The following is a 21355-nucleotide window of genomic DNA, read 5'->3' as shown; positions in this document are numbered from 1 at the left end:
AGGACAGCACGTGTGAGTTGGGGTCTCCACCCAGAGGTGATCAGATCAATTTACACCGCAGCCGTCGAACCCATCATAATGTACGCGGCGAGTGCGTGGGCACCAGCCACGACCAAGCTAGGAGTCCGGAAGCAGCTAAGCGTGGTCCAGAGGTTTCGCTCAAAAGTTGTGCAGGGCCTACCGGACCGTATCCCTAAACTCTGCCCTAGTGCTGGCTGGGTTGCTTCCGCTCGACCTCCGTGTACAGGAAGCGGCCTCACTGTATGGTGCCAAGCGAGGTGTACCGCAGCCGGTACTGGGAGACAGGGAAGTGGAACGTATGGCTCCAGCAATAGAGGCGCCACACCCTGCAGAGCAAACTAGCCTGGAGTTCGACAGCCTGATAGACGAGGAACAATATCAAACCCACAGTAATTTCGACGTGCGGATCTTTACGGATGGCAGCAAGATCGAGGGTAAGGTTGGGGCGGCGCTATCATTGTGGAATAGCACGTCCGAAACCAAAGCCCTTAACTGCCGTCCTTTTGTACCGTCTATCAGGCGGAGCTCCTGGCTATACAACGAGCCGTAGGAGAAGCGCTGAAACACACTGGTACCACGTTTGGCATCTTCAGTGACTCAAAGTCGGCTCTTCAGACCGTAACAAACGTCACCTCCCTCACCCCTTAGCTGTGGAAACGAGACGCCATCCGACTCTGCACGCTCCAGAACAAGAGCGTCTCCTTGTTCTGGATCAAGGCCCACGCAGGGCTGGAGAACGAAAGAGCCGACCAACTAGCAAAGAAGCTGCTCTACGGTCAAAGAAACCGGACTACGACCTGTGTCCGATATCATTCGTCAGGCGACAAATCCGTATGGAAACGCTTGGCGAATGGGACCGGAATACGGGTCGGGGAAACTGCCTCTGGGACAAAATTATTCTTCCCGAATGCACCAGACGCTTATAGGATAGTAAGGGGGCACCAGCATTACCACCCAAATACTAACGGGACACGGCGGGTTCTCTGCATACTTGAAACGTTTCAAGTGTAAGGAGAGCTCGTCGTGCACATCGATCCACTCGCAGAAGAATCTGTGCCACATATACTGCTGGAGTGTCCCATCTTTGCTCGCGAGCGCTATGACCTGGAACAACAGCTGGGGGTCGAACTTAGCAAAACACTTTAGCTGGCCTAATAAGAAGCAAAAGACAAGATCAAAATTTCTAGAATACGCAATAAAATTGGCTTTAATAGTAATAAATAAAAATAAAACAAGAGATAATAGGTAGGAATAAAGAAGCCCGACCCATGCTTCCACCTTATTAGCAATAATATGGCCTGGCAAGCATGGGAATTATAAACGAGTTGAGAGTTATTATTTATTAAAAATTGTTAATTATTAAAAGAATTGAATTTATTATATAAACATATTTATTATATCTTAATATCTATCAAAATTATTATACATAAATGTTTATAACGTATAGATATAATTATTTATAAGCTAAATATTTATATACAAATTATATTATTTATTATTTATTAAATATTATTTATTAAATATATATATATATATTATACTCAACTATATATTATTCCACCAGAAAATTAATTGCTAAAAATTTTAAAAATTAAAAACAGAGCAAATAAGGTCTCTGACTATGTCAGGGGTACACTTGACGGCAGGGTGGGTTTAGCCGGTAAGAGTCCGGCACTACCCTCGGGGTGTCCATGAGGATTTCCCACTCCTGCCACAAAAAAAAACCTAACCTAACCTTTTCGGAGAAATCCTCATGGACTTCCTCCGCCTGGGGAGGCGGAGGGGTGTGCCGGACTCTTACCGGCTAAAACCCCCTGTGTCCTCCTTACACGTGGGCGCGGGGCCGCGGGAATCCAATTCTTCCGCAGCCCCGCACTGGTGCTGGCCCGCGCGGGCCTCGCCTCAGGCACGGGGGTGAGGTGTTAAACTCCCCGTGCAACGCCTCAGAGGCGCGCGTCGACACCCGCGCGCGCCTCCGCCTCGGGTCCGTTGAATGGGGGCGGGGACTTCCCCAAGTCCTTCGCCCTGGACCCGTTCATGGGGGCGGAAGAGGGCGTTGTCTGCCCTCCTCCGGCGCCCGGGCGCCTGCTGCGGGCGGGATCGGCAGTTGAAATCTCCCTCTCCCGTTCCGCAGCTTCCTTCTGCGACATCACGTCCTCGCAGAAGGACACCACTGCGTCCCACGACTCTGCGCTGCCGACCATCTTCCGTACCACGGCCGGCAGCGACAGATCGCCTCCTTTCATTTGTGAGGACACGGCGCTGCTCCTCCCAAGCAACACACTGAACGAACGTGTGTTGCGCCGTGTCCTCCCGCCATGGACGCAGTGGTGGCACCGAGCGTCCGGCTCCCTGCCTATGCGACACAGGTACTTGCCGAAGCAGCCGTGCCCCGACAGCACCTGCGTCACCCTGAACGACAGGGAGCCGTGCCTTCTCCCGAGCCAGTCGTCGAGCACTGGCCGGATCGCCTCGACGGTGGCGAGGCCGGCGGTAGGGCGCAGAGCCTCTGCCGCCATTCCGCCACCAAGACCTGACGGAGCTCTGCTCGGCGCTGCGCTATCTGCCGCTGCACCGGCCTCGAGTCCCGTGCCCGCTCTTCCTCGCGCCACCGATACAGCGACGCGGTACTTTAGCCTCTAGGTCCCAGGGCGGGGATCCGGCCAGGACGCAAGCCGCCTCGTAGGAAATCGTGCGATACCCGCGGACGACTCTGACGGCCATCGCCCTCTGCGGTCTGCGCAGAATGGCTAGAGTGCTGGCCGCCAGGTCCATCGCCCACAGGGGCCCCATATAGGCCATGGACCGCACGATTCCCACGTACAACCGCCTACAGGCGGCGCTCGGGCCCCCATGTTGGGAAGCAACGTTGACAGCGCGCCCGCTGCACCCATCAGCTTGGGCACCAGCCGCCGGAAGTGGGGCCGAATTCCCATCGGCTGTCGAGCACCAATCCCAGATACTTCATGGTGGACTCGACAGCTATCCGCTCCACCGACCACGATGTGTGATCCCGACGGCGGCGCGTCGGGGCCATGAAACACCATGGCCTCCGACTTGTTGAGGGCCACCTCCAGGCCCAGGCGCCGGATGCGGTTCACCACCTGTGACACCGCAGCCGTGGCTATCAACGCTGCTTCCCTGTGCGAGCTCCCCGGGCAGTGACAAGCGTGTCGTCCGCATAACACGTCAAGTCGGCGCCCGACGGGAGTTCGCCTCTCAACGCAATCGTAACCGATGTTCCACAGGAGCGGCCCCAGCACCGATCCCTGTGAACACCGCACGTCATGAGGTGCCGACCGGCACCGTCATGTCCCCGATATGTGACGCATCTACCTTCTAGGTAGGCCCCTACTGTGCGACGGGTAGGGAGGCGCGGTGATATCTCAGTGCCTCCCGAATACAGCTCCAGGGCAGGGTGTTGAACGCGTTGGAGATGTCTAAAGACACCGCCAACACCACCCCACCTGGGACACCGTCTCCTCCGCCAGGGCCCTCACGCGCATTATGGCGTCTACGGTGGAGCGCCCGCGACGAAAACCAAACTGGTTGTCGTCCAGGTCCGCCCCTCTCTGCACAAGTGGCTGACGAGGCGATCTGCGATGACACGCTCAAAGAGTTTGCCCGCCTCGTCGAGCAGCACTATGGGCCGGTACGCGGACGGCGAGTCCGCGGGGCGCCCTTCCTGAGCAGGACCAGCCTCCCTCCTTCCACACACTGGGAAACTGACCCTGCTCGAGACATGCCGTGAAGAGCCCTCTCAGCTGGGGCTCTAGCTCCTTCAGAGCCAGGACGAGCTCGGCCAGGAACTCCGTCGGGTCCGGGCGCCGTGTTCTTAGCCCGGAGCCGCGACACGGCCGCTCTCGTCTCTGCTTGCGTCACCTCGGGGACATCGGTGCTCTCCTCTTCGGGAGAGTCTGTGGCCGAGGGTGAAGCCATCGTCGGGGGAACGTGTCCCGCTCGCTCAGGGAAGAGCGCCAATACGACCGCTAGCAGCTGGGGCTGCATGCTCTGCACCAGTGGAGGCGCCCATGCACGCAGCTTGCCCCGTACCCAACGGTAGGGGCGGCCCTGGATCCCGATCCAGGGACCCCAGCAGCTCCTCCCTGGCACGCGACTTAGAATCGCCGATGGCCAGCCACAGAGTCTCCTTGGACGCGCTGTACACCTCATACAGCGCGTCCTCCTCGGCAAACCCGTCGTCGTCTCCGGTATCGTGTGTACTGGCGGCGAGCCGCAACGCACGCGATGCGCAACTGCGCAATCTCGGCGGTCCACCAGTACACCTGGCGCCTTGCGGACTGTTGGCGGACGCGGGGCATGGACGCGTCGCAGATCTGCGTCATCGCCCCGCGAAACCGCAGCGCCACCGCTTCGACGTCGACGGGGCCGTCCGTCGCCGACTCCCAAATCCAGGACTGGACTAAGGCAGCTTCCTCGAGCAGTTCCTTGTCGATGCACTTAAGCGCCCAGCGCGGGCCGTCGTTGATCGGGGCTGTTGGATGGCGGCCGCTCGCGGTCTGGGCAGAGACGTCGAACCGGATATACCTGTGGTCCGACAGCGTCTCCACCTCCACGGCGACACGCCAGTCGCGGACTCGGCTGGCGACAGAGGGGCTAGCGAACGAGACGTCCACTATCGACCCGCCCCGCTGCCGCACGCACGTGTATTCCGAGCCCCGATTCAGGACGACCAGACCGGTCGTCACCGCCCACTCTTCCAGCACCTCGCCCCGAGGGTCAGTGACCGGAGATCCCCGCCGATGACTTGGCGTTGAGATCCCCGAGCACCAGAACGGGGCGAGGGTGATGGCGGCCTACGACGGCGCCCAACTCGACAAGGAAACCCTCGAAGTCGGCGAGACTCTTGTTGGGAGAAATACGCCCCACAATGACGATGCCGCCCGAGACCGCAGCAACCCAGCCACGGCCCCGAGACGGGTCGGTCAGAGTCCCGCCAATAATGGCCACCAACCGTCAGCGCACCCCAGCCAGTTGTCACGGGCGGGGATGAAGTACGGCTCGGCGACCACAGCCACGTCAATCGACCACTCTGCCATGCTCTGGAGGAGAAGATCCTGAGCTCTGGCACAGTGGTTGATGTTGCCCTGGAGGAAATGGAGGTGCCCTATTATTGACACTCCATTCCCACGGCAACGGTCCTGGGCCGGGAGTCGGCCGCGGAGCTACTGGCCTGCGGGGGTGGCGAGGTTTCCCCAGGCTTAGAGCTCCTCTTCTTTTTCTTGGCCTTGCTGGCAGGCGCGCCACAGGCCCCTCCGCCCACTTTGTGTCCCGCTGGCTTCCCCACAGCCGAACACAAGCAGCAGTTTGGCGCCGCGGAACACTGGGCCCGCCTTGGCCGGGCTGACCGCAACGATAACAGAGGTCGCTGCGGTCAATCTCGGCGGTGCATTTTGCCCGGACGTGCCCCTTCTCCAGGCACCGGAAGCACCGCAAAGCCGGGGCTGCAGGAGTTTCACCCGCTGCAACCCAGCCAACCAGCAATCTGCCACTATCGGCGATCTTTTCGCCGACGCTACAGGGCACCGAACCCAGACTACGCCGAGTCCGGTAGCGTCAACGCGTATGTCGCCGGCCCGCACCTTGTCCGGCGGACACTCTCCGCCACGAGCAACGGCCGCCGCCACCTCCTCAGAGGTCACGGAGTCGTCCAGGCCAGCAATCCGCACTTCTGCGGTTTCATTGGCCTGGAGACCGGACGTCCTCTGGGTTGAGGACCTCCTTCATTTTGGCGGCCAGAGCGTCCGCCTTCTCGACGCTGTCGCTCGCAGCACCAGCCACCTCAAACAGCCGCGCACCCGTGGCAGCCTGCCTGAGGGTGACGGACTGGAGGCCAAGATCTGCCAATTTTATCTTGGCCTTGGCCTCGGCAATCACCGACTGGTACGTAACGCCGCGCTCCGCAGCTCCGGGCTGGAGCGTTAGCGTAACAGCCCCTCAGAACGGGCGCACGTATCGCCGGCGCATTGCGACCGCCGGTCTTTTGGCAGTCCGTCGCGCAGGCTGCGCAACTGCGGCGCGCGCTGCTGCTGGTGCGCGCCTTTTGGCGGCTTTGCGGGCCTTCTTGCGGCCCACGACTTTCGCCCAGGTCACCCTTGGACCCGGCAGTCGTGGGCTGAACCTCGACGGGGTTCCCTCCACGGGCTTTCAACACCCTCCGCGGGCTTCCCCTTTGAGGCGCAGGTCTCGGCTCCTCCGTCCTCCGTTTGTCCGCCGCTAATGTCGGCCGGAGGATTGGCCTCCTGGAAACCTTTTTTTTTTTTTTTTTCTCGGGGAAATCCTCATGGACTTCCTCCGCCTGGGAGAGGCGGAGGGGTGTGCCGGACTCTTACCGGCTAACCCTGTGTCCTCCTTACGTGGGCGCGGGGCCGCGGGAATCAAATTCTTCCGCAGCCCCGCACTGGTGCTGGCCCGCCTTGCGGGCCTCACCTCAGGCACGGGGGTGAGGTGTTAAACTCCCGTGCAACGCCTCAGAGGCGCGCGTCGACACCCGCGCGCCTCCGCCTCGGGTCCGTTGAATAGGGGCGGGGACTTCCCCAAGTCCTTCGCCCCTGGACCCGTTCATGGGGGCGGAAGAGGGCGTTGTCTGCCCTCCTCCGGCGCCCGGAGCGCTGCTGCGGGCGGGATCGGCAGTTGAAATCTCCCTCTCCCGTTCCGCAGCTTCCTTCTGCGACATCACGTCCTCGCAGAAGGACACCACTGCGTCACGACTCTGCGCTGCCGACCATCTTCCGTACCACGGCCGGCAGCGACAGATCGCCTCCTACTTCATTTGTGAGGACACGGCGCTGCTCCTCCCAAGCAACACACTGAACGAACGTGTGTTGCGCCGTGTCCTCCCGCCATGGACGCAGTGGTGGCACCGAGCGTCCGGCTCCCCTGCCTGCGACACAGGTACTTGCCGAAGCAGCCGTGCCCCGACAGCACCTGCGTCACCCTGAACGACAGGGAGCCGTGCCTTCTCCCGAGCCAGTCGTCGAGCACTGGCCGGATCGCCTCGACGGTGGCGAGGCCGGCGGTAGGGCGCAGAAGCCTCTGCCGCCATTCCGCCACCAAGACCTGACGGAGCTCTGCTCGGCGCTGCGCTATCTGCCGCTGCACCGGCCTCGAGTCCCGTGTCCGCTCTTCCTCGCGCCACCGATACAGCGACGCGAGTACTTTAGCCTCTCTAGGTCCCAGGGCGGGGATCCGGCCAGGACGCAAGCCGCCTCGTAGGAAATCGTGCGATACCCGCGGACGACTCTGACGGCCATCGCCCTCTGCGGTCTGCGCAGAATGGCTGAGTGCTGGCCGCCAGGTCCATCGCCACAGGGGCCCCATATAGGCCATGGACCGCACGATTCCCACGTACAACCGCCTACAGGCGGCGCTCGAGCCCCATGTTAGGAAGCAACGTTGACAGCGCGCCGCTGCACCATCAGCTTGGGCACCAGCCGCCGGTGGGGGCCGAATTCCCATCGGCTGTCGAGCACCAATCCCAGATACTTCATGGTGGACTCGACAGCTATCCGGCTCCACCGACCACGATGTGTCCCGACGGCGGCGCGCGTCGGGGCCATGAAACACCATGGCCTCCGACTTGTTGAGGGCCACCTCAGGCCCAGGCGCCGGATGCGGTTCACCACCTGTGACACCGCAGCCGTGGCTATCAACGCTGCTTCCTGTGCGAGCTCCCGGGCAGTGACAAGCGTGTCGTCCGCATAACACGTCAAGTCGGCGCCCGACGGGTTCGCCTCTCAGCACCAATCGTAACCGATGTTCCACAGGAGCGGCCCCAGCACCGATCCCTGTGGAACACCGCACGTCATGAGGTGCCGACCGGCACCGTCATGTCCCCGATATGTGACGCATCTACCTTCTAGGTAGGCCCCTACTGTGCGACGGAGGTAGGGAGGCACGCGGTGATATCTCAGTGCCTCCCGAATACAGCTCCAGGGCAGGGTGTTGAACGCGTTGGAGATGTCTAAAGACACCGCCAACACCCACCCGGGACACCGTCTCCTCCGCCAGGGCTCTCACGCGCATTATGGCGTCTACGGTGGAGCGCCCGCGACGAAAACCAAACTGGTTGTCGTCCAGGTCCGGCCCTCTGCACAAGTGGCTGACGAGGCGATCTGCGATGACACGCTCAAAGAGTTTGCCCGCCTCGTCGAGCAGCACTATGGGCCGGTACGCGGACGGCGAGTCCGCGGGCGCCTCCTTCCTGAGCAGGACCAGCCTCCCTCCCCACACACTGGAAACTGACCCTGCTCGAGACATGCCGTGAAGAGCCCTCTCAGCTGGGGCTCTAGCTCCTTCAGAGCCAGGACGAGAGCTCGGCCAGGAACTCCGTCGGGTCCGGGCGCCGTGTTCTTAGCCCGAGCTGCGACACGGCCGCTCTCGTCTCTGCTTGCGTCACCTCGGGACATCGGTGCCTCTTCGGGAGAGTCTGTGGCCGAGGTGAAGCCATCGTCGGGGAACGTGTCCCTCGCTCAGGGAAGAGCGCCAATACGACCGCCCCTAGCAGCTGGGGCTGCATGCTCTGCACCAGTGGAGGCGCCCATGCACGCAGCTTGCCCTGCGCCCAACGGTAGGGGCGGCCCCACGGATCCCGATCCAGGGACCCCAGCAGCTCCTCCTGGCACGCGACTTAGAATCGCCGATGGCCAGCAGAGTCTCCTTGGACGCGCTGTACACCTCATACAGCGCGTCCTCTCGGCGGAAACCCGTCGACGTCGTCTCCGGTATCGTGTGTACTGGCGGCGAGCCGCAACGCGCGATGCGCAACTGCGCAATCTCGGCGGTCCACCAGTACACCTGGCGCCTTGCGGACTGTTGGCGGACGCGGGGCATGGACGCGTCGCAGATCTGCGTCATCGCCCGCGAAACCGCAGCGCCACCGCTTCGACGTCGACGGGGCCGTCCGTCGCCGACTCAAATCCAGGACTGGACTAAGGCAGCTTCCTCGAGCAGTTCCTTGTCGATGCACCAGCGCCCAGCGCGGGCCGTCGTTGATCGGGGCTGTTGGATGGCGGCCGCTCGCGGTCTGGGCAGAGACGTCGAACCGGATATACCTGTGGTCCGACAGCGTCTCCACCTCCACGGCGACACGCCAGTCGCGGACTCGGCTGGCGACAGAGGGGCTAGCAGACGTCCACTATCGACCCGCCCCGCTGCCGCACGCACGTGTATTCCGAGCCCGATTCAGGACGACCAGACCGGTCGTCACCGCCCTCTTCCAGCACCTCGCCCCGAGGGTCAGTGACCGGAGATCCCCGCCGATGACTTGGCGTTGAGATCCCGAGCACCAGGGGCGAGGGTGATGGCGGTGACGGCGCCCAACTCGACAAGGAAACCCTCGAAGTCGGCGAGACTCTTGTTGGGGAGAAACGCCGCCCCAATGACGATGCCGCCCGAGACCGCAGCAACCAGCCACGGCCCCGAGACGGGTCGGTCAGAGTCCCGCCAATAATGGCCACCAAACCGTCAGCGCACCCCAGCCAGTTGTCACGGGCGGGGATGAAGTACGGCTCGGCGACCACAGCCACGTCAATCGACCACTCTGCCATGCTCTGGAGGAGAAGATCCTGAGCTCTGGCACAGTGGTTGATGTTGCCCTGGAGGAAATGGAGGTGCCCTATTATTGACACTCCATTCCCTCGGCAACGGTCCTGGGCGGGAGTCGGCCGCGAGCTACTGGCCTGCGGGGTGGCGAGGTTTCCCGGCAGGCTTAGAGCTCCTCTTCTTTTCGGCCTTGCTGGCAGGCGCGCCACAGGCCCCTCCGCCCACTTTGTGTCCCGCTGGCTTCCCCACAGCCGAACACAAGCAGCAGTTTGGCGCCGCGGAACACTGGGCCGCCTTGTGGCGGGCTGACCGCAACGATAACAGAGGTCGCTGCGGTCAATCTCGGCGGTGCATTTTGCCCGGACGTGCCTTCTCCAGGCACCGGAAGCACCGCAAAGCCCGGGCTGCAGGAGTTTCACCCTCGCTGCAACCCAGCCAACCAGCAATCTGCCACTATCGGCGATCTTTTCGCCGACGCTACAGGGCACCGAACCCAGACTACGCCGAGTCCGGTAGCGTCAACGCGTATGTCGCCGGCCCGCACCTTGTCCGGCGGACACTCTCCGCCACGAGCAACGGCCGCCGCCACCTCCTCAGAGGTCACGGAGTCGTCCAGGCCAGCAATCCGCACTTCTGCGGTTTCATTGGCCTGGAGACCCGGACGTCCTCTGGGTTGAGGACCTCCTTCATTTTGGCGGCCAGAGCGTCCGCCTTCTCGACGCTGTCGCTCGCAGCACCAGCCACCTCAAACAGCGCACCCGTGGCAGCCTGCCTGAGGGTGACGGACTGGAGGCCAAGATCTGCCAATTTTATCTTGGCCTTGGCCTCGGCAATCACCGACTGGTACGTAACGCCGCGCTCCGCAGCTCGGGCTGGAGCGTTAGCGTAACAGCCTCAGAACGAGGCGCACGTATCGCCGGCGCATTGCGACCGCCGGTCTTTGGCAGTCCGTCGCGCAGGCTGCGCAACTGCGGCGCGCGCTGCTGCTGGTGCCGCGGCCTTTGGCGGCTTTGCGGGCCTTCTTGCGGCCCGACTTTCCCAGGTCTCACCCTTGGACCCGGCAGTCGTGGGCTGAACACCGACGGGGTCCCTCCACGGGCTTTTCAACACCCTCCGCGGGCTTCCCCTTTGAGGCGCAGGTCTCGGCGGCTCCTCCGTCCGTTTGTCCGCCGCTAATGTCGGCCGGAGGATTGGCTCCTGCGGAAGGCGCCGAGAGATGGCCTCGATGCGAGCGTTCATGCTCCCGCACTGGAGCATGCAGAGCCAACAATGCGCTCGACCTCATCGTCGGTGTGCGCGCTTGTCGGTCCCGGTGCGGGAGTGGGAGTCGCCATGGGCGGAGTGGCGACGGCGGCAGATTGTGGCTGCTGCTGCTCGCTCAGCGCAGCCACTTGCCGCCGGAGATCCTCCAGATCTCTTCGGGGCGGCTGTTCCCTCCTGCAACTTAGTGACCTCGTCTGAGGCCGTTCGGTTGAGGAGGTCTCCAACCGCCTCCTTGATGTCGGCGGCTGCCTCGCCGAGGGCGCGGGTGAATGTGCCCTTCAGGTTGCCGGACTGCGTGGCAACCTTCAGGACAACTAACTAACCTTTTTTTTTTTTTTTTTCTCGGGGAAATCTCATGGACTTCCTCCGCCTGGGGGAGGCGGAGGGTGTGTGCGGACTCTTACCGGCTAAAACCCCTGTGTCCTCCTTACGTGGGCGCGGGGCCGCGGGAATCAAATTCTTCCGCAGCCCGCACTGGTGCTGGCCCGCCTTGCGGGCCTCGCCTCAGGCACGGGGGTGAGGTGTTAAACTCCCCGTGCAACGCCTCAGAGGCGCGCGTCGACACCCGCGCGCGCCTCCGCCTCGGGTCCGTTGAATGGGGGCGGGGACTTCCCCAGTCCTTCGCCCTGGACCCGTTCATGGGGGCGGAAGAGGGCGTTGTCTGCCCTCCTCCGGCGCCCGGAGCGCCTGCTGCGGGCGGGATCGGCAGTTGAAATCTCCCTCTCCCGTTCCGCAGCTTCCTTCTGCGACATCACGTCCTCGCAGAGGACACCACTGCGTCCCACGACTCTGCGCTGCCGACCATCTTCCGTACCACGGCCGGCAGCGACAGATCGCCTCCTACTTCATTTGTGAGGACACGGCGCTGCCTCCCAAGCAACACACTGAACGAACGTGTGTTGCGCCGTGTCCTCCGCCATGGACGCAGTGGTGGTGGCACCGAGCGTCCGGCTCCTGCCTATGCGACACAGGTACTTGCCGAAGCAGCCGTGCCCCGACAGCACCTGCGTCACCCTGAACGACAGGGAGCCGTGCCTTCTCCCGAGCCAGTCGTCGAGCACTGGCCGGATCGCCTCGACGGTGGCGAGGGCCGGCGGTAGGGCGCAGAAGCCTCTGCCGCCATTCCGCCACCAAGACCTGACGGAGCTCTGCTCGGCGCTGCGCTATCTGCCGCTGCACCGGCCTCGAGTCCCGTGCCCGCTCTTCCTCGCGCCACCGATACAGCGACGCGAGTACTGGCCTCTAGGTCCCAGGGCGGGGATCCGGCCAGGACGCAAGCCGCCTCGTAGGAAATCGTGCGATACCCGCGGACGACTCTGACGGCCATCGCCCTCTGCGGTCTGCGCAGAATGGCTGAGTGCTGGCGCCAGGTCCATCGCCCACACAGGGGGCCCCATATAGGGGCCATGGACCGCACGATTCCCACGTACAACCGCCTACAGGCGGCGCTCGGGCCCCCATGTTGGAAGCAACGTTGACAGCGCGCCCGCTGCCATCAGCTTGGGCACCAGCCGCCGGAAGTGGGGCCGAATTCCCATCGGCTGTCGAGCACCAATCCCAGATACTTCATGGTGGACTCGACAGCTATCCGGCTCCACCGACCACGATGTGATCCCGACGGCGGCGCGTCGGGGGCCATGAAACACCATGGCCTCCGACTTGTTGAGGGCCACCTCAGGCCCAGGGCGCCGGATGCGGTTCACCACCTGTGACACCGCAGCCGTGGCTATCAACGCTGCTTCCCTGTGCGAGCTCCCCGGGCGGTGACAAGCGTGTCGTCCGCATAACACGTCAAGTCGGCGCCCGACGGGTTCGCCTCTCAGCACCCAATCGTAACCGATGTTCCACAGGAGCGGCCCCAGCACCGATCCCTGTGGAACACCGCACGTCATGAGGTGCCGACCGCACCGTCATGTCCCCGATATGTGACGCATCTACCTTCTAGGTAGGCCCCTACTGTGCGACGGGTAGGGAGGCGCGGTGATATCTCAGTGCCTCCCGAATACAGCTCCAGGGCAGGGTGTTGAACGTTGGAGATGTCTAAAGACACCGCCAACACCACCCACCCTGGGACACCGTCTCCCGCCAGGGCTCTCACGCGCATTATGGCGTCTACGGTGGAGCGCCCGCGACGAAAACAAACTGGTTGTCGTCCAGGTCCGCCCCTCTGCACAAGTGGCTGACGAGGCGATCTGCGATGACACGCTCAAAGAGTTTGCCCGCCTCGTCGAGCACTATGGGCCGGTACGCGGACGGCGAGTCCGCGGGGCGCCCTCGCTTCCTGAGCAGGACCAGCCTCCTCCACCACTGGGAAACTGACCCTGCTCGAGACATGCCGTGAAGAGCCCTCTCAGCTGGGGCTCTAGCTCCTTCAGAGCCAGGACGAGCTCGGCCAGGAACTCCGTCGGGTCCGGGCGCCGTGTTCTTAGCCCGGAGCCGCGACACGGCGCTCTCGTCTCTGCTTGCGTCACCTCGGGGACATCGGTGCTCTCCTCTTCGGGAGAGTCTGTGGCCGAGGTGAAGCCATCGTCGGGGAACGTGTCCCGCTCGCTCGGGAGAGCGCCAGCCACGACCGCCCCTAGCAGCTGGGGCTGCATGCTCTGCACCAGTGGAGGCGCCCATGCACGCAGCTTGCCCGTACCCAACGGTAGGGGCGGCCCCCGGATCCCGATCCAGGGACCCCAGCAGCTCCTCCCTGGCACGCGACTTAGAATCGCCGATGGCCAGCCACAGAGTCTCCTTGGACGCGCTGTACACCTCATACAGCGCGTCCTCCTCGGCGGAAACCCGTCGACGTCGTCTCCGGTATCGTGTGTACTGGCGGCGAGCCGCAACGCACGCGATGCGCAACTGCGCAATCTCGGCGGTCCACCAGTACACCTGGCGCCTTGCGGACTGTTGGCGGACGCGGGGCATGGACGCGTCGCAGATCTGCGTCATCGCCCCGCGAAACCGCAGCGCCACCGCTTCGACGTCGACAGGCCGTCCGTCGCCGACTCCCAAATCAGGACTGGACTAAGGCAGCTTCCTCGAGCAGTTCCTTGTCGATGCACTTAGCGCCCAGCGCGGGCCGTCGTTGATCGGGGCTGTTGGATGGCGGCCGCTCGCGGTCTGGGCAGAGACGTCGAACCGGATATACCTGTGGTCCGACAGCGTCTCCACCTCAACCTAACCTTTTTTTTTTTTTTTTCTCGGGGGGAAATCCTCATGGACTTCCTCCGCCTGGGGAGAGGCGGAGGGGTGTGCCGGACTCTTACCGGCTAAAACCCCCCTGTGTCCTCCTTACACGTGGGCGCGGGGCCGCGGGAATCCAAATTCTTCCGCAGCCCCGCACTGGTGCTGGCCCGCCTTGCGGGCCTCGCCTCGGGCACGGGGGGGTGAGGTGTTAAACTCCCCCGTGCAACGCCTCAGAGGCGCGTCGACACCCGCGCGCGCCTCCGCCTCGGGTCCGTTGAATGGGGGCGGGGACTTCCCCAGTCCTTCGCCCTGGACCCGTTCATGGGGGCGGAAGGGGCGTTGTCTGCCCTCCTCCGGCGCCCGGCGCCTGCTGCGGGCGGGATCGGCAGTTGAAATCTCCCTCTCCCGTTCCGCAGCTTCCTTCTGCGACATCACGTCCTCGCAGAAGGACACCACTGCGTCCCGACTCTGCGCTGCCGACCATCTTCCGTACCACGGCCGGCAGCGACAGATCGCCTCCTACTTCATTTGTGAGGACACGGCGCTGCTCCTCCCAAGCAACACACTGAACGAACGTGTGTTGCGCCGTGTCCTCCGCCATGGACGCAGTGGTGGCACCGGCGTCCGGCTCCTGCCTATGCGACACAGGTACTTGCCGAAGCAGCCGTGCCCCGACAGCACCTGCGTCACCCTGAACGACAGGGCCGTGCCTTCTCCCGAGCCAGTCGTCGAGCACTGGCCGGATCGCCTCGACGGTGGCGAGGCCGGCGGTAGAGCGCAGAAGCCTCTGCCGCCATTCCGCCACCAAGACCTGACGGAGTCTGCTCGGCGCTGCGCTATCTGCCGCTGCACCGGCCTCGAGTCCCGTGCCCGCTCTTCCTCGCGCCACCGATACAGCGACGCGAGTACTTTAGCCTCTAGGTCCCAGGGCGGGGATCCGGCCAGGACGCAAACCGCCTCGTAGGAAATCGTGCGACCTGCGGACGACTCTGACGGCCATCGCCCTCTGCGGTCTGCGCAGAATGGCTAGAGTGCTGGCCGCCAGGTCCATCGCCCACACAGGGGCCCCATATGGGGCCATGGACCGCACGATTCCCACGTACAACCGCCTACAGGCGGCGCTCGGGCCCCATGTTAGGAAGCAACGTTGACAGCGCGCCCGCTGCACCCATCAGCTTGGGCACCAGCCGCCGGAAGTGGGGCCGAATTCCCCATCGGCTGTCGAGCACCAATCCCAGATACTTCATGGTGGACTCGACAGCTATCCGGGCTCCACCGACCACGATGTGTGATCCCGACGGCGGCGCGCGTCGGGGCCATGAAACACCATGGCCTCCGACTTTGTTGAGGGCCACCTCAGGCCCAGGCGCCGGATGCGGTTCACCACTGTGACACCGCAGCCGTGGCTATCAACGCTGCTTCCTGTGCGAGCTCCCCTGGCGGTGACAAGCGTGTCGTCCGCATAACACGTCAAGTCGGCGCCCGACGGGTTCGCCTCTCAGCACAATCGTAACCGATGTTCCACAGGGCGGCCCCAGCACCGATCCCTGTGGAACACCATCATGGTGCCGACCGGCACCGTCGTGTCCCCGAACCTCAACCTAACCTTTTTTTTTTTTTTTTTTTCTCGGGGAAATCCTCATGGACTTCCTCCGCCTGGGGAGAGGCGGAGGGTGTGCCGGACTCTTACCGGCTAAAACCCCTGTGTCCTCCTTACGTGGGCGCGGGGCCGCGGGAATCAAATTCTTCCGCAGCCCCGCACTGGTGCTGGCCCGCCTTGCGGGCCTCGCCTCAGGCACGGGGGTGAGGTGTTAAACTCCCCGTGCAACGCCTCAGAGGCGCGCGTCGACACCCGCGCGCGCCTCCGCCTCGGGTCCGTTGAATAGGGGCGGGGACTTCCCAAGTCCTTCGCCCCTGGACCGTTCATGGGGGCGGAAGAGGCGTTGTCTGCCCTCCTCCGGCGCCGGAGCGCCTGCTGCGGGCGGGATCGGCAGTTGAAATCTCCTCTCCCGTTCCGCAGCTTCCTTCTGCGACATCACGTCCTCGCAGAAGGACACCACTGCGTCCCACGACTCTGCGCTGCCGACCATCTTCCGTACCACGGCCGGCAGCGACAGATCGCCTCCTACTTCATTTGTGAGGACACGGCGCTGCTCCTCCCAAGCAACACACTGAACGAACGTGTGTTGCGCCGTGTCCTCCCCGCCATGGACGCAGTGGTGGCACCGAGCGTCCGGCTCCCTGCCTATGCGACACAGGTACTTGCCGAAGCAGCCGTGCCCCGACAGCACCTGCGTCACCCTGAACGACAGGGGCCGTGCCTTCTCCCGAGCCAGTCGTCGAGCACTGGCCGGATCGCCTCGACGGTGGCGAGGCCGGCGGTAGGGCAGAAGCCTCTGCCGCCATTCCGCCACCAAGACCTGACGGAGCTCTGCTCGGCGCTGCGCTATCTGCCGCTGCACCGGCCTCGAGTCCCGTGCCCGCTCTTCCTCGCGCCACCGATACAGCGACGCGAGTACTTTAGCCTCTAGGTCCCAGGGCGGGGATCCGGCCAGGACGCAAGCCGCCTCGTAGGAAATCGTGCGATACCCGCGGACGACTCTGACGGCCATCGCCCTCTGCGGTCTGCGCAGAATGGCTAGAGTGCTGGCCGCCAGGTCCATCGCCCACAGGGGCCCCATATAGGGCCATGGACCGCACGATTCCCACGTACAACCGCCTACAGGCGGCGCTCGAGCCCCATGTTAGGAAGCAACGTTGACAGCGCGCCCGCTGCCCATCAGCTTGGGGCACCAGCCGCCGGAAGTGGGGCCGAATTCCCATCGGCTGTCGAGCACCAATCCCAGATACTTCATGGTGGACTCGACAGCTATCCGGGCCCCGACCACGATGTGTGATCCCGACGGCGGCGCGTCGGGGCCATGAAACACCATGGCCTCCGACTTGTTGAGGGCCACCTCCAGGCCCAGGCGCCGGATGCGGTTCACCACCTGTGACACCGCAGCCGTGGCTATCAACGCTGCTTCCTGTGCGAGCTCCCCGGGCAGTGACAAGCGTGTCGTCCGCATAACACGTCAAGTCGGCGCCCGACGGGTTCGCCTCTCAGCACCCAATCGTAACCGATGTTCCACAGGAGCGGCCCCAGCACCGATCCCTGTGGAACACCGCACGTCATGAGGTGCCGACCGGCACCGTCATGTCCCCGATATGTGACGCATCTACCTTCTAGGTAGGCCCCTACTGTGCGACGGAGGTAGGGAGGCACGCGGTGATATCTCAGTGCCTCCCGAATACAGCTCCAGGGCAGGGTGTTGAACGCGTTGGAGATGTCTAAAGACACCGCCAACACCACCCCACCCTGGGACACCGTCTCCTCCGCCAGGGCTCTCACGCGCATTATGGCGTCTACGGTGGAGCGCCCGCGACGAAAACCAAACTGGTTGTCGTCCAGGTCCGGCCCCTCTCTGCACAAGTGGCTGACGAGGCGATCTGCGATGACGCGCTCAAAGAGTTTGCCCGCCTCGTCGAGCAGCACTATGGGCCGGTACGCGGACGGCGAGTCCGCGGGGCGCCCTCTTCCTGAGCAGGACCAGCCTCCCTCCTTCCACACACTGGGAAACTGACCCTGCTCGAGACATGCCGTGAAGAGCCCTCTCAGCTGGGGCTCTAGCACCTTCAGAGCCAGGACGAGAGCTCGGCCAGGAACTCCGTCGGGTCCGGGCGCCGTGTTCTTAGCCCGGAGCCGCGACACGGCCGCTCTCGTCTCTGCTTGCGTCACCTCGGGGACATCGGTGCTCTCCTCTTCGGGAGAGTCTGTGGCCGAGGGTGAAGCCATCGTCGGGGGAACGTGTCCCGCTCGCTCAGGAAGAGCGCCAATACGACCGCCCCTAGCAGCTGGGGCTGCATGCTCTGCACCAGTGGAGGCGCCCATGCACGCAGCTTGCCCTGTACCCAACGGTAGGGCGGCCCCACGGATCCCGATCCAGGGACCCCAGCAGCTCCTCCCTGGCACGCGACTTAGAATCGCCGATGGCCAGCCACAGAGTCTCCTTGGACGCGCTGTACACCTACAGCGCGTCCTCCTCGGGAAACCCGTCGACGTCGTCTCCGGTATCGTGTGTACTGGCGGCGAGCCGCAACGCACGCGATGCGCAACTGCGCAATCTCGGCGGTCCACCAGTACACCTGGCGCCTTGCGGACTGTTGGCGGACGCGGGCATGGACGCGTCGCAGATCTGCGTCATCGCCCGCGAAACCGCAGCGCCACCGCTTCGACGTCGACGGGGCCGTCCGTCGCCGACTCCCAAATCCAGGACTGGACTAAGGCAGCTTCCTCGAGCAGTTCCTTGTCGATGCACTTAAGCGCCCAGCGCGGGCCGTCGTTGATCGGGGCTGTTGGATGGCGGCCGCTCGCGGTCTGGGCAGAGACGTCGAACCGGATATACCTGTGGTCCGACAGCGTCTCCACCTCCAACCTAACCTTTTTTTTTTTTTTTTTCGGGGAAATCCTCATGGACTTCCTCCGCCTGGGGAGAGGCGGAGGGTGTGCGGACTCTTACCGGCTAAAACCCCCCTGTGTCCTCCTTACACGTGGGCGCGGGGCCGCGGGAATCCAAATTCTTCCGCAGCCCCGCACTGGTGCTGGCCCGCCTTGCGGGCCTCGCCTCGGGCACGGGGGGGTGAGGTGTTAAACTCCCCCGTGCAACGCCTCAGAGGCGCGCGTCGACACCCGCGCGCGCCTCCGCCTCGGGTCCGTTGAATAGGGGGCGGGGACTTCCCAAGTCCTTCGCCCCTACCCCAACCTTTTTTTTTTTTTTTTTTTCTCGGGGGGAAATCCTCATGGACTTCCTCCGCCTGGGGAGAGGCGGAGGGGTGTGCCGGACTCTTACCGGCTAAAACCCCCCTGTGTCCTCCTTACACGTGGGCGCGGGGCCGCGGGAATCCAAATTCTTCCGCAGCCCCACTGGTGCTGGCCGCCTTGCGGGCCTCGCCTCGGGCACGGGGGTGAGGTGTTAACTCCCCGTGCAACGCCTCAGGGCGCGTCGACACCCGCGCGCGCCTCCGCCTCGGGTCCGTTGAATAGGGGCGGGGACTTCAAGTCCTTCGCCCCTGGACCCGTTCATGGGGGCGGAAGGGGCGTTGTCTGCCCTCCTCCGGCGCCCGGAGCGCTGCTGCGGGCGGGATCGGCAGTTGAAATCTCCTCTCCCGTTCCGCAGCTTCCTTCTGCGACATCACGTCCTCGCAGAAGGACACCACTGCGTCCCACGACTCTGCGCTGCCGACCATCTTCCGTACCACGGCCGGCAGCGACAGATCGCCTCCTACTTCATTTGTGAGGACACGGCGCTGCTCCTCCCAAGCAACACACTGAACGAACGTGTGTTGCGCCGTGTCCTCCCCGCCATGGACGCAGTGGTGGCACCGAGCGTCCGGCTCCCTGCCTATGCGACACAGGTACTTGCCGAAGCAGCCGTGCCCCGACAGCACCTGCGTCACCCTGAACGACAGGGCCGTGCCTTCTCCCGAGCCAGTCGTCGAGCACTGGCCGGATCGCCTCGACGGTGGCGAGGCCGGCGGTAGGGCGCAGAAGCCTCTGCCGCCATTCCGCCACCAAGACCTGACGGAGCTCTGCTCGGCGCTGCGCTATCTGCCGCTGCACCGGCCTCGAGTCCCGTGCCCGCTCTTCCTCGCGCCACCGATACAGCGACGCGAGTACTTTAGCCTCTAGGTCCCAGGGCGGGGATCCGGCCAGGACAACCTAACCTAACCTTTTTTTTTTTTTCTCGGGGAAATCCTCATGGACTTCCTCCGCCTGGGGAGAGGCGGAGGGTGAGCCGGACTCTTACCGGCTAAAACCCCTGTGTCCCCTCCCACGTGCGGGCGCGGGCCGCGGAATCCAAATTCTTCCGCAGCCCCGCACTGGTGCTGGCCCGCCTTGCGGGCCTCGCCTCGGGCACGGGGGGGTGAGGTGTTAAACTCCCCGTGCAACGCCTCAGAGGCGCGCGTCGACACCCGCGCGCGCCTCCGCCTCGGTCCGTTGAATGGGGGCGGGGACTTCCCAAGTCCTTCGCCCTGGACCCGTTCATGGGGGCGGAAGAGGGCGTTGTCTGCCCTCCTCCGGCGCCCGGGCGCCTGCTGCGGGCGGGATCGGCAGTTGAAATCTCCCTCTCCCGTTCCGCAGCTTCCTTCTGCGACATCACGTCCTCGCAGAAGGACACCACTGCGTCCCACGACTCTGCGCTGCCGACCATCTTCCGTACCACGGCCGGCAGCGACAGATCGCCTCCTACTTCATTTGTGAGGACACGGCGCTGCTCCTCCCAAGCAACACACTGAACGAACGTGTGTTGCCGTGTCCTCCGCCATGGACGCAGTGGTGGCACCGAGCGTCCGGCTCCTGCCTATGCGACACAGGTACTTGCCGAAGCAGCCGTGCCCCGACAGCACCTGCGTCACCCTGAACGACAGGGAGCCGTGCCTTCTCCCGAGCCAGTCGTCGAGCACTGGCCGGATCGCCTCGACGGTGGCGAGGCCGGCGGTAGGGCGCAGAAGCCTCTGCCGCCATTCCGCCACCAAGACCTGACGGAGCTCTGCTCGGCGCTGCGCTATCTGCCGCTGCACCGGCCTCGAGTCCCGTGCCCGCTCTTCCTCGCGCCACCGATACAGCGACGCGAGTACTTTAGCCTCTAGGTCCCAGGGCGGGGATCCGGCCAGGACAACCTAACCTAACCTAACCTTTTTTTTTTTTTTTTTTTCTTTTTTTTCTCGGGAAATCCTCATGGACTTCCTCCGCCTGGGGAAGCGGAGGGTGCCGGACTCTTACCGGCTAAAACCCCCTGTGTCCTCCTTACACGTGGGCGGGGCCGCGGGAATCCAAATTCTTCCGCAGCCCCGCACTGGTGCTGGCCCGCCTTGCGGGCCTCGCCTCGGGCACGGGGGTGGTGTTAAACTCCCCGTGCAACGCCTCAGGGCGCGCGTCGACACCCGCGCGCGCCTCCGCCTCGGGTCCGTTGAATAGGGGGCGGGGACTTCCCCAAGTCCTTCGCCCCTGGACCCGTTCATGGGGGGCGGAAGAGGGCGTTGTCTGCCCTCCTCCGGCGCCCGGAGCGCCTGCTGCGGGCGGGATCGGCAGTTGAAATCTCCCTCTCCCGTTCCGCAGCTTCCTGCGACAACCCAACCTAACCTAACCTAACCGAGCAGGGACACTTCCCGGAGCCTGGAAGGAGGCCACAGTGGTGATCCTCCGGAAGCCAGGGAAGACACCTACACCGCCCCCAAGTCTTACCGACCCATCGGCCTATTACCTGTCCTGGGCAAAATCCTGGAAAAG

The 21355-nt window shown here is 63.8% G+C and overlaps 1 pseudogene; it reads right to left on the bottom strand.

Moving 5' to 3' along the window:
- Nucleotides 1–915: 915 nt before the first annotated feature.
- Nucleotides 916–8450, bottom strand: LOC135117620 (uncharacterized; annotated as a pseudogene).
- Between the last annotated feature and the right edge of the window lie 12905 nt (nt 8451–21355).

The sequence above is a fragment of the Helicoverpa armigera genome, chromosome 1 (assembly GCF_030705265.1).
Source record: "Helicoverpa armigera isolate CAAS_96S chromosome 1, ASM3070526v1, whole genome shotgun sequence".
NCBI classification, from domain to species: domain Eukaryota; kingdom Metazoa; phylum Arthropoda; class Insecta; order Lepidoptera; family Noctuidae; genus Helicoverpa; species Helicoverpa armigera.
This window is presented reverse-complemented; position numbering and strand designations above follow the sequence as displayed.